We start from the raw sequence: 14,196 nt of genomic DNA, 5'->3' as shown, positions 1-14,196 counted from the left end.
CACATGACATACTCCTGCCCTGCCCCGAGCCTGTAGCCTGTAGGAACAGATGTGAAACCCCGCGTTCCCCAAGATCGACCCCTGTTCAGCCTATCAGCCCTCCCCTCCCCCCATTTCCTCCTTGTGACCCTGAGGTTCTTATAAAGACCTGGAAATGCCCTTTTCTATGGAGATGGGTGACAGCAACAAAACCATCGCTCCTCTCTGGGCCTCAGTTTCTCTTTTCTTTAAGTGGAAACAGTATACTCATATAACTCTTGGCGCTTCAGTTCACTAGTATCACTATCAGAAAGTTTCTGTGCCTGGTACTATACTGGGCATCACGGCTTCCACTCTCCTGGAGTATGTGTGTGCGTGTGTGTGTGTGTGCGTGCGCGTGCGTGTGTGCGCACGCACAGGTTTTGCTCACATCACATAAATTTGTTATATGAACACCTGGGTTTACATTAATGATAAATTAGGGGATGATTATTCACTTTACAAAAGGATTCATGTTAGGAATCCCCCAGTGCGTTTATAATGTAATTCAATTTATACCACATTCAGCCGCCATCTATTGTGTGAAGGGAGGCCCTCTCTGCATAAACAAGAGCATGCGTAGGCAGTATTTTGAGCATCGTGGAAGGAGAGAATTAGAGATACTGGAGAGGTTTTTACTGCAGTTACAATGAGTAATACCGATGCCTGGGAACAAACGTGACTGGATGGCAGTTTCTGCAGCCTCCAGAGCACTTCAGTACCACCAGGGCCGGGTAAGAATTCCAGCCCCCTGCTCACGGGTCTGACCTGGGATTAACGGGGACCCACACGGCGGCTTGGAGTGGCTGGGGTGTGGGAGCCAGGAGCTCTGGCTTTGGTATCAGGTGTGACAAAGGAGCAATGAAGAGAATGAGGTCACTTGGTTTATCTTTCTTAAGATCATTAGGTTTGGGGTTCTTGAGCTGAGGCCAACTGGGGAGACTATCTTAAGGAGGATGGAGGCCCCAGGATAGCACAGGCTTAGCACTTCTTCAACTCCCCCCTCCGCCCCCGCACCCCAGGCCCTTTCCCCAGGATCATGGGCGGGAACCCACTTCTTAGTTTTCCTGGTCCATGTCTTTGTCTCTTGTAGTGTTTTGCTGAGCCAGCCAAGCAGAGGACAAGCTCCCGTTTTGAGGCTCCACGGAAGGTGAGCTGCACCCTCTCTCTTCAGCATCTTTCCAGTCTGTCCCCCAGCTCTCCAGATTCATCACCACCACAGGAAGACAGCGAATCCCAGGTTATAAAGCCGTACTTCATCAGGCAGGTGATTGGAGAACATCACAGACTGGGCATCAGAGGAGTGGTTTGGTTACAGCCAGGTTTCATAAAGATCCTCTGAGGGAGGTGGGGGTGGGCTGGGCGTGTGTGGGGCAGGCAGGGCTGCTGGAAGACCCCTGAGTGGATAAGGTTTTGGGGGTGAGAAGGTGGCGTATCAAATGGGTGTGAGACGCAGTGAAGGGGATACACCTGGCAGGTGACTGGAGTGAGGGGCAGGGATGGGCCTTCAGATGCTTAAAGACTATCCCTGACCCTTTGTGTCTCCAAGAAAAGCAACCCCATCCCCTTCGCCTGGCTCCAAAGCTCACTGGCCTCTTCCTTCATTCTTGGCATGACTCTGAGCCCTGGTCATCTGGGCCGGGCCCAAGCAAGAGTCTGACTTGCTGCCACTGGATCATGACTCCCACTGATATGCTGAGGCTTGGGGCCGAAAATGCCCAAGTCCACCCTGGAGTTCTCTGGGGCGTCCAGCTCTCCACCCAGATCATAACTCATGCCTGGTGTCACAGGCCCCGAGGAGGGCTAAACAGCTGGCTCAGACCTGGGGACCCTCACCACTGAGCCCCCCTCCCCCACACTGGGCATCTTCAAAGGAATCTTTGGTGTCGCCGACCAAGTCAGCAGGGGCTGGGAGGGAGCCTGGAGCTTTATTAACTAATCTCGGGCACTTGAGTAATTTATTATGTTTAAGCCGGTGCCATCAAGTCTCTCAGCGGTGCCCGCGTGCGCTGGGAAATAAATTAAAGGCTGTCCAGAGATACTTGGATCATCTGTGTGATTGCCGGGCTGGTGAGATGGAGGTTTAAGGCTCTCTCTTCTTACAAATTGGAAATTAGGAATTAATAAGACAGCAGGCCAAAGAGCTATGGTGGTGGTGGCGACTTGGCTAAAGGGCCAGGACTGGGGGAGGGAGGGCTGCTGCCTGGGAGGAAGGGGCTGAGTGCAGCCAAGCCTGGCCAGGGCTGCCAGGTGGTGGGCCAGGCAAGGGCCTTACCGGGCTGGGCCAAGGGGCCCTTGGTTGGCCTGTGCCAGCAGCCATTCTTCTCTCCTGAGAAAGGTTAAGTGGGGAATGGAAAGAGCCTTCATCTGGGGGCCAGATGACCTGCTTATGGCCCCAGCCTGGCCCCTGGGTGACGCTGGGCAGGCCCTTGCCTCTTCTGGACTTCAGCCTCTTATCTCCCACGGGAGGAGGTTGGACTCAGCTGGCTTAACCATTAGGCACACGAGAGAAGTTTTAATTTCTTTTAAAGTCAGAAGAAAAACAATGAACTTTTCGGTTGGAGAAAATGCTTTAATCTGTAGTATAAATATATTTTGTAATTTTTAGTATGAACCTTTTCGTGTGGAGGAAGGGCCTGTGGAGCTCCCCACGCAGCCCCGGTTGCACCAGCTGACCCCCAGGGCCCCAGCACCCGCAGCTGTCTGGGCTCTAGCTAGTGAGCTCCTGAGAGCAGCGGCTGCATACAGCCGCGTCTGTCCTCCCGTCCCCGCTCCTGCAGCAAGAGCTTCTCGTCTGTGGAAAGAACCACTGTCTGTCTAGGGGTGGCCGGTGGCGGAGCCCGGCCTGGAGTCCAGGCTTGCGGCCTTTCTGCTGCCCGGTGCTGCTTCTGCACTGCAGGCCGGGAAGAGACGTGGTCGCTGGCCTAGAAGCCTGAGCTACCTTCTCTCACAAGCCCCTCTGCGCAGGCCATGTCCCTGGGCCCCTGCCTCGGCCCTCGAACCCAACCTCACCCCTGCCTTCTGCTTTTCTGCTCCTGCGAACTCTTCCAGAAGGGAGCAGCGCAGGCTTCAGCGGTTGGCGCTGGGGGGTGGGGGCCAGTGGGCACTAGCGGGGGAGTCCAAAGTGGACCGGAACCCCCTCAAGGGCCCTGACCTGTAGTTGGGTGGCCTCACCACCAGGTGGCAGGCTTGCTCTACACAGATGTCTTGGCCCAAGCATTTGCCTGGCAATGGCTGGAGGCGTCAGAGGATGCCAAATCAGCCCGCGGCCGGGTAGTGTTGAGGCCAGCGTGGGCAGCTTCAGAAGCAGGGCTGAGGCCTCTCAACTTGGCACTGGGCTCCCCCTGAGAGCCTGGCTCCAAGGGCACCTTGGTCTCCTTGAAAGAGCCTCCAGGCTGATGTCAGGTATCTGACCAGAGAGCGCCCCCTGGAGTCGGGAGGGCTGAGTTGCCTCCTTTTAGATTGTGTACATGTAAGGGGGAATGGGTGGGTGGGGTGGACAGAAATGGACCCCGTATCTTCAGAGGCATTCCAAAGACCGTGGTTCTGGAGAGAAAGGTAACTCCCCATCCCTCTACTTAGACTATCCCTGCTATGGACAGGGCGGCCTGAGTGGTCCTCCACCTCTGCCACCCCTCTGACCCGCCTGGCCCAGACCCCTGGCCCTCTAGCACACTGGGCTGGACCTGGGGGGTCCTGGGAGCCAGGGGTCAGACCACACTTGAGCCTAGGCCCTCTTTCCACCAGGAGGGAAGATGAAAAGATTCAATCCTTGGCCTAGAAAGCACCAAGAGGAGATGATGAGAGTGAGGGACAAAAGGGAGAGGTGGTCCTGGCTGCAGAGAAAGGGATGCGGGTCTAGGCTTACCGGGGAGATGGGGGGGCTCCAGGTCCAGGGAAGGAAGTGGGAGGGCCCAGCTTCACCTGCACTGCTTTGTGGAAGGCAGGACAGGTTCTTTCCTGGGCTGGGCATCCTCCTGGGACTCCTGAGTGGCATCCACGTTGCTCTGTGCCTCCGCCAGCCAGGCCCCAGCCCCACCCAGCTGCTGACTCACACCCTTCTTTCAGTGGTGTCTCTTGCTGCCATTCAGGTCACAAGGCCCAGAAATAAACGCTGGCCCTTTCTCTCCTGTCTCCTTCACCTTGCCCGTGCTCCCTCTTCCTTGGGCTGGTTCCTGGCCCTGCCTCCAACCCTTACCCCGCAATCCCGGTCTCTGCTCCTGTTTCAGAAACAACGGGATTGTACCTGCTATGGCTTCTGTCCCCAACTGTCCTGCTAGCATCACATCTGGTGTTCCATGTCAGCGCTCCCCTGGACCCTTCCTCTGTGGGCATCGTGTCTCCTTGGGATGGGAGGGGTCAGCTGGGCCCGGACAGGGAGTCATTTGTGGTGGGGCACAGGGGTCCCTGGCTCTTTCACGCCTACAGTTCACAGGGATGAGTCTGAGCCAGAGCCTGCAAGAGACCAGGGGGAGGAAAGCAGACGCAGAGACAGGAAGCTGGGAGGCAGGTGGACTATGACCAACAGAGAAAAGATACTGGGGGGTTGCAGGGAAAGACAGGAGGAAGGACAAGCAGAGGAGGAGGAGGGCAGAGAGAGAAAGAAAGAGAAAGGGAGAAGGGACATAATAGAAGAACCAAAAAAAAAAAAAAAGGAGAAAGATGGAAATGAGATACATTGCAAACCAAGGAAGGAGGAAAACAAAAGGAAACAAAGAGAAGACACCCAAAATATCAAAAAGGATAAATACATATGTGTGTGTGTGTGTGTGTGAGCGTGTGCGTATGGGTGTGCCCGTGTGTGCACACATACGGGGACTCGCAGGCACACACGCTTCTGGTCACGGTCCTGGCCACTGGCTGTTCCTCCTTCCGTTTCTCCAGCCCCTTGACCTGCATTGGGTTCCTGAGAAGGGTGTGGTCTCCAGGTAAGGCCTCTCCCATGACATGCCCCCTGCCCAACCCCTAAAGACCCCTCCAGTTAGGCTAGATGCACCAAGGGGGCCAAAGTCTTTATGCCTCACACTTGTCACCCAAAATTGGATCTAACCGCCTCTCTCTCTTCCTCTCTCCCTCCTAGTTTCCTTAGTAACTGACAGTTCCCCAGTGAATTCCAGACCCCGGGTGACAGACTGCTGTCACCATTGGAGAAGTGCACTCTCTCCACTGCCCCTCCCCCCACCCCACATGGATTCACAGACTTGGGCGGGAGTGTGAGGATGCTTGGTTAGGCTCAGGGGTAATTAAAACATGTACCATTTATTCCATAACAGGGAGCAGAACTTTAATTACTCACTCTGAGGGTGAGGGCGTGAGTGAGGAGGTGGCCATTGGGGGGATTGGGGAGGGGGACCGGGGACGTGAATGCTTTTCTTCTTTCCTTTCCCTTCGCCCAACTTGGATGGGAGAGGTGGGAGGTGAGTCCCAGGAAGCGAGGGGGTGCTTGGTGTGTGGGGAGGGGAAGCAGAGGGTGAAACCTGATTGTGTTCATTAAGGCAACACAAAACTGGGAGCCGTAATAATAATTAAATTAATTATAAAAGCAATTTGCTTTTGAAAATTTGATTTGACAGCTTACTAGTGGCTGCACTGATCTAGCAGCTCTGGCTTAAAAATAGTCAGAACAAAAAACCGACTAGAAGAACCATCAGCTAATTTTAATTAGATGCCAGGATTGGTAAACAAAATTCCGCACCACCCTTTCATTGTGGCTGACTTCGATTTAAGGAGATGTCGGGACTGATTTTGGGAAAGGCAGGGGAAGGGAAGGTGCCTTTCGGAGAGCAGATGGAGGCTCTGGGGGGTCCAAGCAAAGGCCTTTCCTAAGGGCTGCTCCCTTCGTCCCTACCCATCTGGGAATATTTGCTCAAAGGATTTTCAGGGGTTCCTCACTGACTCAGAGAGTGACTTGCTGTGTGACCTTGGCAGAAGGCGGAAATGATTCTGCCATGTGACCATGTGTGCAGAGGTGCGTGTGCGTGTGTATGTGGGTGTTGGAGGGGGTCAACACAACAACAGCATTCATGGAGCCGGGAGAAACTGCCGAGGAGGAGAAAGAAGACATAGAGTGTTGGCCACTCTCTCCCCGCCCCCCACCTGGGTTCTAGAAAGCCTGAGGTCTGAGCGAGCTATATTCTGTATATGTTGGCTGGGAGTTTTGATGAAGGGGGAAGAAGGGCTGGATTCTGGTAGGGAGAGGCTGCTGTGTCCTGGGGATCTAAGGTCTCCACGCCCCACTGTGACTGACCCCTGACCTCCCAAGGCCCCTGTCTCGTCTCCCCAGAAGTGCACACATCCCTTGCCTCAAGAGCATTTCCTGCCTTGGTCAGCACTGGCCTCATGGTGCTGTCCTATAGGGAGTCCCCCACTGCTCCTCTCCCCTGGGGTGGGCCTGGATTCATCCCTTGGTCCCCCTGCCCAGCCAGTGCACGAATGGCATCCAGAAAACCACTGGAACAAAGGACCAATGATGACCTAATGACCTTTCCTAGCTAGCATCTGATGACCCACCGCCCTTTTGTCTCTCTCCCCTAAACCCAGTATTGGCGCTCCCATTCATTCTCCTCTGGTCCTCTGCAGGTAAGGTGCTGTCATGGTCCCCCTGCGATCGCTCTCTCAAAGGTCACCGAGCATTGCCTCACTTTTTACCCATGGTCCCTTCCCTTCCCCGTTTCCTTGTTCCCGGCAGCACCCGCACAGTTGAGCACCCCAGGGTGGCTGTCCTCGGGGCCCACCTCACACCCTGACTGCCCTCGGGTCACTTTCAGGGTGACATCACTTGCTTCATTGGATGGATTTCGGCTGAGGTGTGCGGACTCAGGCTCCGGTGGGGTAGATACAATGGGGGTGGAGGGAGAGCAGATTTTGACCCCACCTCCTGAAGCTCCAAGTTCAATGCACAATACGGTCTTTCATATCCCCCACCTTGCCTTTTCCCTGCTGCTCTGGCCCCATTTTCCTGACCACCTAACAGGCATCTCCACGTGAAAATCCCTGTGTTCTTTCAGAACCAGTGTTTGAAACAAGATTTTCCACCCTCTCCTGCCTGCCCCCACCCCAGACCTTTCTCCCATCAGCCTTGTTTCTGGGAGGGTCACCACACCTTTCCCACCACCTTAGGTTTTCCCTAAGCCTTGGTGTCATCTTCGATGGCTCCCTCTTCTGGTTTTCCAGGTTATAATCAATCTTGGAGTCTAGTGGCTTTTTCCTTCAAATCCCCCTTCTCCGTGGTGTTCCCTGGCCACTCGCTGCCCCTCTCTCCTGGGCCCCGGGGCCAACCTGCCCTTTTCCTGGCTGAGTGTGGTCGTCGCCCTTTGGGCCCTCTCCTGGCCGCCCTGTGGACGGGTAAGCCTCCTGCCCTGGCACTGAATGGGATGCTCTCCTCTGCTTTCCTGCCATGGTCTCACGCAGTGGCTGGTGTAGCCACATGGAGCCTGATGCGGGGCCGGATTTGAGGAGATGCAGAGAGAGGGGGTGGCATGTCCCCAGCAAAAGGGAGGCTGCACACATCAGCTCTCCAAGAAGCCCGGGGCCCAGAGCCTGGAGTGGAGGAAATGCAGCTGAAAAGGATTTAACATCCTCAGTGTAGGCAGCCTTCTGGACAGGGTGGAGTCCCCAGGAATGAGGCTTCCAGTCTGGGGATGAGTAGTAGGCAGGGACCTCAAGGGGATGAGCAGGTAGAATGGGGATAAAAAAAGAGAAAGGGAACACATGAGAAGACAAGGCATGGGGCCATTTTCTCTGGAGCAAGAAGTGGGACTTGTGGTCTGACAAGAATTTTTGACATTGAGAAGGTGCCTGAAAGTTCAGGCTGTGCTCCTATCAGAGGAGGGAGAGGGGCGCTGACTGTGTGAGATGGGCCCCATGGTGTGGCTACAGCCGCCACCCGGAGCGTCCCAGCTCCAGGCGGAATGTGTGGTGTGGGAGTGTGTGTGTGTGTGTGTGTGTGCATCTGTGAATGTGTGAGTGTATGTGTGTGTCAGAGCCCACATGTGAATGTGTGGCTGTGGGAGGGTGTGTGTGTGTGAGTGCATATGTGAATGTGTGAGTGTATGTAAGTGTGTCAGAGCCCACATGTGAATGTGTGGCTGTGGGAGTGTGTGTGTGTGTGTGAGTGCATCTGTGAATGTGTGAGTGTATGTAAGTGTGTCAGAGCCCACATGTGAATGTGTGGCTGTGGGAGGGTGTGTGGGTGTGAGTGCATATGTGAATGTGTGAGTGTATGTAAGTGTGTATGTACATGGAAGACTGCATATATGAATGTGTATGTGGGTATATAAGTAAGTGTGCAAGTGTGTGTAAATGTGTATATTTGTGTGTGTGCACACACATGAGTGTGCATGTGTGAGTGTACGTGTGTGAGGGAGTGTGTAAATGTGTGTTCATGTGTGTATGTGTGTGAATGTAAGAGTGTATGTGTATGTAGGTGTGTGTATGTAAATGTGCACAAGACTGCACACACATGTAACGGAGTGTGTTAGAGTGAGTGTGCACACACGTGTATGTGGGTTGTGTGTGCATGTGTGTCAGAGTGTGTGTGTAGTGTGTGGGGTGAGAAGGTGAGGGAGAGAAGCTGGATGGTTCCGACCTCACTGATGATGAGCTGTTTGACTTTGGACAATTACTTAATTTCTCTGAGCCTCAGTTGTGTCATTTATGAAATGGAGATAATTATAGCCAAAATTTGTTGTGAGGATCAAAAGCAAGAATATGTGTGAAGCCCTGAGCCAGGTTCCCAGACTCACCCTGTGTTTAGGGAACGTCCCATTATGACTGTTACTCACGCCAACTCTTCCCGACGTCTACATTTTTCACTCCTGCTACGTCCTTCTCCCTAAGCGGCTGAGTGTTGGGTGGCCGAGCCGGAGAGCCTTCCGGAGGCTCGGGTCCAACCTCCTCGCTTCATGGATGGGGCCACACTCCCCAGATTATGCGGGAGACCAGCCCAAGGCTTCCCTGCCGTGGGTTCAGACCTGAGGCTGGAACCACGCCTCGGGACTCCCAGGCCAGTGCTTTCTTGGTCCATCGGGTCCCAGAGTGTGGAGATCAGGTTAATGTAGGTAGGAACCAATGACGCAGAGGCTGCAGGAAGGACCAGCGTGTGGGGCAGGAGCGTGGCATCTCCTCCTGCTCCTGGTGCCCGCATGCTGGCATGGTCTGGGCAGGCTCTGCCTGGAGGACTGAGATTCATCACAGAGTGCTGGAAGGCGCTTACAGTCTTCTGGCTGAAAATCCTTCCCACATCTCTGGTGCTGCCTGTGAGGGGAGAGAAGAGTGCAGACTTGCCTCTCCCTTGAAATCCTTCCATGCTCTGATTCCACTGGCACGAAAACATCATCACCCCGACCCTGCCCCGTCTCTGCCAGGAGAGAGGAGCCTGGGCTGGGCTCAGCCTGAGACAGGTGAGCTCACCATCCAGTGCCTGGGTCCTGTAGAGGGCAAATCCTAGTTCCGCCTTGCTGTGTGATTTTGGACAAGGCACTTGGCCTATCTAGATCCCACATCCCTCACATGTGAAATAGGAGGATCAGAAAACGTCTAGTAGTCTAGGATTCTAAAGCCAGCTAATCCCCTGTGTCAGAACCCTCTCCACTATCTGTGGGTGGAGTGATCACTTAGGTCAAGAGGTCAGGGGTCAAAAAGCTCTGCATCCTTTCCTCTGCAGACAGCTGTGTTTATGAGTGAGGGTGGATATGTCAGGAAGAAATGGAGAGCCAGAGTTGAAAGGAAGGGCAAGGATGGAGACAAAACCCATGGCCCCTGAACCAAACTGATGCAGGTGGTCACGGGAGGTCCGAGGTGGGTGGAGAGCAGCGCGCTCTGACCACCTGGCCCCTTGGTGAGCCAGTCTTGTTAGGCATTCTCATTGCCTTAGCAGAGGAGGATAGAAGTCAAGCCATGGGCTGGAGCTGTATAGGAGGTACTCAGAGAGCATACTGGAAGGAATTTTCAAAGACCAAAGGACAGAGGATCAAGGAAAGCTCCTTCTCTGAGAGTGTTTGGGAAAATGAAGCTCTATGTCTTCATCCCAGCTTTTATGTTTCAAAAGCTGCAGAAGCGATGCATGCCTAACATTCGAATAATAGCCCTAGTAAATTGTGGATGCTTACCTGCAGAACCCCATCGTACTCCTGCCCCCAGAGGTAACCGCTGCGGCACGCGGTGTAGTTCCTGCTTCTGCCCCCAGCTGCATGTATCTAGGGCTTACTGTATGCCAGGCACTGTGCTAGTCTTTCACGTCTGTTATTTTATTTGAAATTGTACATCCCCCAACACACACACAGATTTGTGTTTTGTTTTTTAAATAAACCAAGTGTGTTATTTTGTGGCTTGCTTTTTTACTGAATGTGTCTTGGAGATCTTCCACGGTAGTGCCAATTTCTCCATTTCACTCTTTTTCATGGACCTGCAGTATCCCAGGACATGTACCATGGGTGATTTCAGGACTCCCTCATGCGTGGATATTTATGAGATTCCATTTTTTTTATTATTATAAACAATGCTGAATTGAACATCCTCGTGCATTTGACTTCTTACAGAAGAAGTAGGGTTTTGCAATGTAATCCTTTGAATGAAACTCTGGATCAAAAAGCAGATGCATTTCTTAGCTTGTGAGATACTGGTGTGTTTGCCTTGAGCTTAGCTGTTGGGTTTCGTCGGGGGGTTCAGTCCCGCCTGAATTAGGAGGGGTAGAAACTGGCTGAGCCCTGGCCCTTCTGTTCTGCCTCTGGGTTAGATGACCCGTCCGTAGGTGTAAAGCATCCGGGAGAGAGGCAAAGGGAGCTCATCGCTACCACCAGAGCAGTCAAGGGACCTGGAGGCGGCAGCGGGCACTCAAATCCTCAAAGCCCTACTAAGCAAGGCCTGTAGAGCCCAAAGGAGATGCCCTGCTGGAGGAGCTTTGGGTAACTGCATTTGGAAGGCAACCCAAAGCCAAAGGATAATCCACAATTAGCTTTGTCCTTGTTTGGAATTTATAAAATTAGATTTTCAAAAGAGATTGACCTGCCCTTAGATGCTTGAATTTGACGGAGATTAAAAGGGTTTATTTGCATCCCCTGAGCGCATCCCTTAAGTAGTAGTCCCGTGCCGTGCGGGGGCGGGGGGGTTGTGGTGTTGACCAGCCCCACAGGGCTGACCCGTGTAGGGGCCTTGAGGACGGAGACTCGTTTGTGCTTATGGCTGTACCTCCAGTGCCTGGAACAGAGCCTGGCACCCACAGTGGGTACTCACTGCATATTTATTGAAAATATATAAAGCCTTTGGGGGCAATAGAAAGGAAATAAGAACCCAGACTCTTTTTTTTAATGATTTTTTATTATATTATGTTAGTCACCATACAGTACATCCCAGGATTCCGATGTAAAGTTTGATGCTTCATTAGTTGTGTATAACACCCAGTGCACCATGCAATATGTGCCCTCCTTAACCCATCACCAGTCTATCCCATTCCCCCACCCCCCTCCCCTCTGAAGCCCTCAGTTTGTTTCTCATAGTCCATAGTCTCTCATGTTTCATTCCCCCTTCTGATTACCCCCCCTTTCTTTATCCCTTTCTTCCCCTACCGATCATCCTAGTTCTTATGTTCCATAGATGAGAGAAATCATATGATAATTGTCTTTCTCTGCTTGACTTATTTCACTTAGCATTATCTCCTCCAGTGCCGTCCATGTTGCAGCAAATGTTGAGAATTCGTTCTTTCTGATAGCTGAGTAATATTCCATTGTATATATGGACCACAGCTTCTTAATCCAGTCATCTGTTGAAGGGCATCTCGGCTCCTTCCATGATTTGGCTATTGTGGACAATGCAGCTATGAACATTGGGGTGCATATGGCCCTTCTCTTTACTACGTCTGTATCTTTGGGGTAAACACCCAGTAGTGCAATGGCTGGGTCATAGGGTAGTTCAATTTTTAACTTTTTAAGGGACCTCCACACTGTTTTCCAGAGTGGCTGTACCAACTTGCATTCCCACCAACAATGTAGGAGGGATCCCCTTTCTCCACATCCTCTCCAACAATTGTTGTTTCTTGCCTTGTCTATCTTTGCCATTCTAACTGGCGTAAGGTGGTATCTCAGTGTGGTTTTGATTTGAATTTCCCTGATGGCTAATGATTTTGAACATTTTTTCATGTGTCTGTTAGCCATTTGTATGTCTTCATTGGAAAAGTGTCTGTTCATATCTTCTGCCCATTTTATGATTTGTTTATTTGTTTCTCGTGTATTGAGTTTGAGAAGTTCTTTGTAGATCTTGGATACCAGTCCTTTATCTGTGGTGTCCTTTGCAAATATATTCTCCCATTCCGTGGGCTGTCTCTTAGTTTTTTTGACTGTTTCCTTGGCTGTGCAGAAGCTCTTTATCCTGATAAAGTCCCATAAGTTCATTTTATCTTTTATTTCTCTTGCCTTTGGAGATGTGTCGTGAAAAAGGTTGCTCTGGCCGATGTCATAGAAGTTGTTGCCTATGTTCTCCTCTAGAATTTTGATGGATTCCTGTCTCACATTGAGGTCTTTCATCCATTTGGAGTTTATTTTTGTGTATGGTGTGAGAGAGTGGTCAAGTTTCATTCTTTTGCATGTAGCTGTCCAATTTTCCCAGCACCATTTATTGAAGAGACTGTCTTTTTTCCACTGGATGTTTTTTCCTGCTTTATCAAAGATTAGTTGCCCAAAGAGCCGAGGGTCCATTTCTGAAGAACCCAGACTCTTGATTCAGACACAGACCTCACAGACAAGCTGTGCGATTTTGAACAGTTTTAGAGTTTCTGTCTAAACTTCCATTGTCACATCTATAAACTGGGAATAGTAGTATTTCCTAATACTGCCAACCTCATAGGATTGTTATGATAAGGAAAATTATTAATACCATTCATTATTTTCATGACAGTAAACACTTAACTTTGCAGGTTTTCCTTCTTAAATCCTTTCTAACCTCTCTTCCAGCTCATCTCATTTCACTTGAACATTGTAACTGTCCTAGAATGTTCCCCATATTATACTTTCTTCTTCTGTCTGTGGGGCACCAAGCTCAGAGTGTTGTACTCTTTAGAGCAGTGGGGGTATGAAGCCGCGGGCCGGGTAGTGGGGTGAGGGAGCACTGCCACCATTGCCGTCTGCTTTCTGCAGAAGGTCCCTTGTTCCTCCACTCATGTGTCCCTGTGCCTCCTGTCCTACTCCTTCATGACTCCCCGTTGCTCTGATTTCAGCCTGCCTGGGCCTTCTTTGGGCTGAGCATCTCCAGCTGTTGAGTCTGCCCCTTCCTTGGTAAGCCCTGATTCTGCTTCTGTTCTCATCACTGGGTGCTAGAGACCCCAGTTGGCATTGATCAATTCAAGGAATCTGTGAGCAGGATGGGAGGACATCTCCAGATTCATTCTAGAAGACAGGGAGGAGAGAGTCACCATGACAGAGCACCTACTGTGTGCTGGCCACTGGACGGGGTGGGTTCACTGGTGGCCGTGACCTGATTCATCATCTGAGGTGGAAATGTGACAAAGAACGGCAGGCCTCTGAGAGTTTAGGTCACAAGGCCAAGGTTACACAGGTAGGTGGTGTCAGAGTCAAGGGTGTGACCAGCTGTTCTGGGGTGCAGAGGTTTGCCCCCTGCCGCTCTGCTTGCCAGGCACCCCCTCTTTCAGCCTTGGCTGTCTTACTTTGGCAGCCCATCATCCGGTGCTGTGCGTGGCCCTGGAAGAAGAGAGGCTAAAATCTTATATAATTACCCAAATCATGGCTCCTAAATGGTCTCTGATTACAGCACTAAAGCCCCTTTCTGCAGTGCGGCCCCTGTTCTCCTGAATAGAGCTGTGGCCACTTTGTGCAGGATTTTTTTCTTTTAAAGTGAAAGAGATGGCTTATCCGCATGCAAAGTAGGTCAGAACCTTAGCAAAGATCTTTTCAAACACTTGGCTTTTTTGAAGTCCTGCTACGAAACTCCTTTTGTTTCTCCTGCCTTTGCCTCTTTCCTCCCACCCTGCTCCTTTTTCCAAAAGGCTCAACGACATCAAATGGCTCTAACCGACAGCGACAGCCAGCGCTGCACACGATCAGCTCAATTATAAATAATGCCCGGCTGGCCCAGCTGGGCCGAGAGTGCCCGCTGCAGCCAGCCTGCCTCGGTCCAGGGCCTCCCACACCCTCGCCATCCATACAACATCACGGGCTCCTGGCCCATCCG

General features: G+C 51.9%; 1 long non-coding RNA gene across 1 annotated transcript in view; it reads left to right on the top strand.

Moving 5' to 3' along the window:
- Positions 1 to 14,196, top strand: part of LOC117803314 — a 324,599-nt gene that overhangs the window by 299,448 nt on the left and 10,955 nt on the right. Inside the window, exon 7 of the long non-coding RNA XR_004627015.1 lies at positions 1,112 to 1,285. This is a non-coding gene — a long non-coding RNA (uncharacterized LOC117803314). The remainder of the gene's footprint in view (positions 1 to 1,111; positions 1,286 to 14,196) is intronic.

The sequence above is a fragment of the Ailuropoda melanoleuca genome, chromosome 8 (assembly GCF_002007445.2).
Source record: "Ailuropoda melanoleuca isolate Jingjing chromosome 8, ASM200744v2, whole genome shotgun sequence".
Taxonomy (NCBI): domain Eukaryota; kingdom Metazoa; phylum Chordata; class Mammalia; order Carnivora; family Ursidae; genus Ailuropoda; species Ailuropoda melanoleuca.
This window is presented reverse-complemented; position numbering and strand designations above follow the sequence as displayed.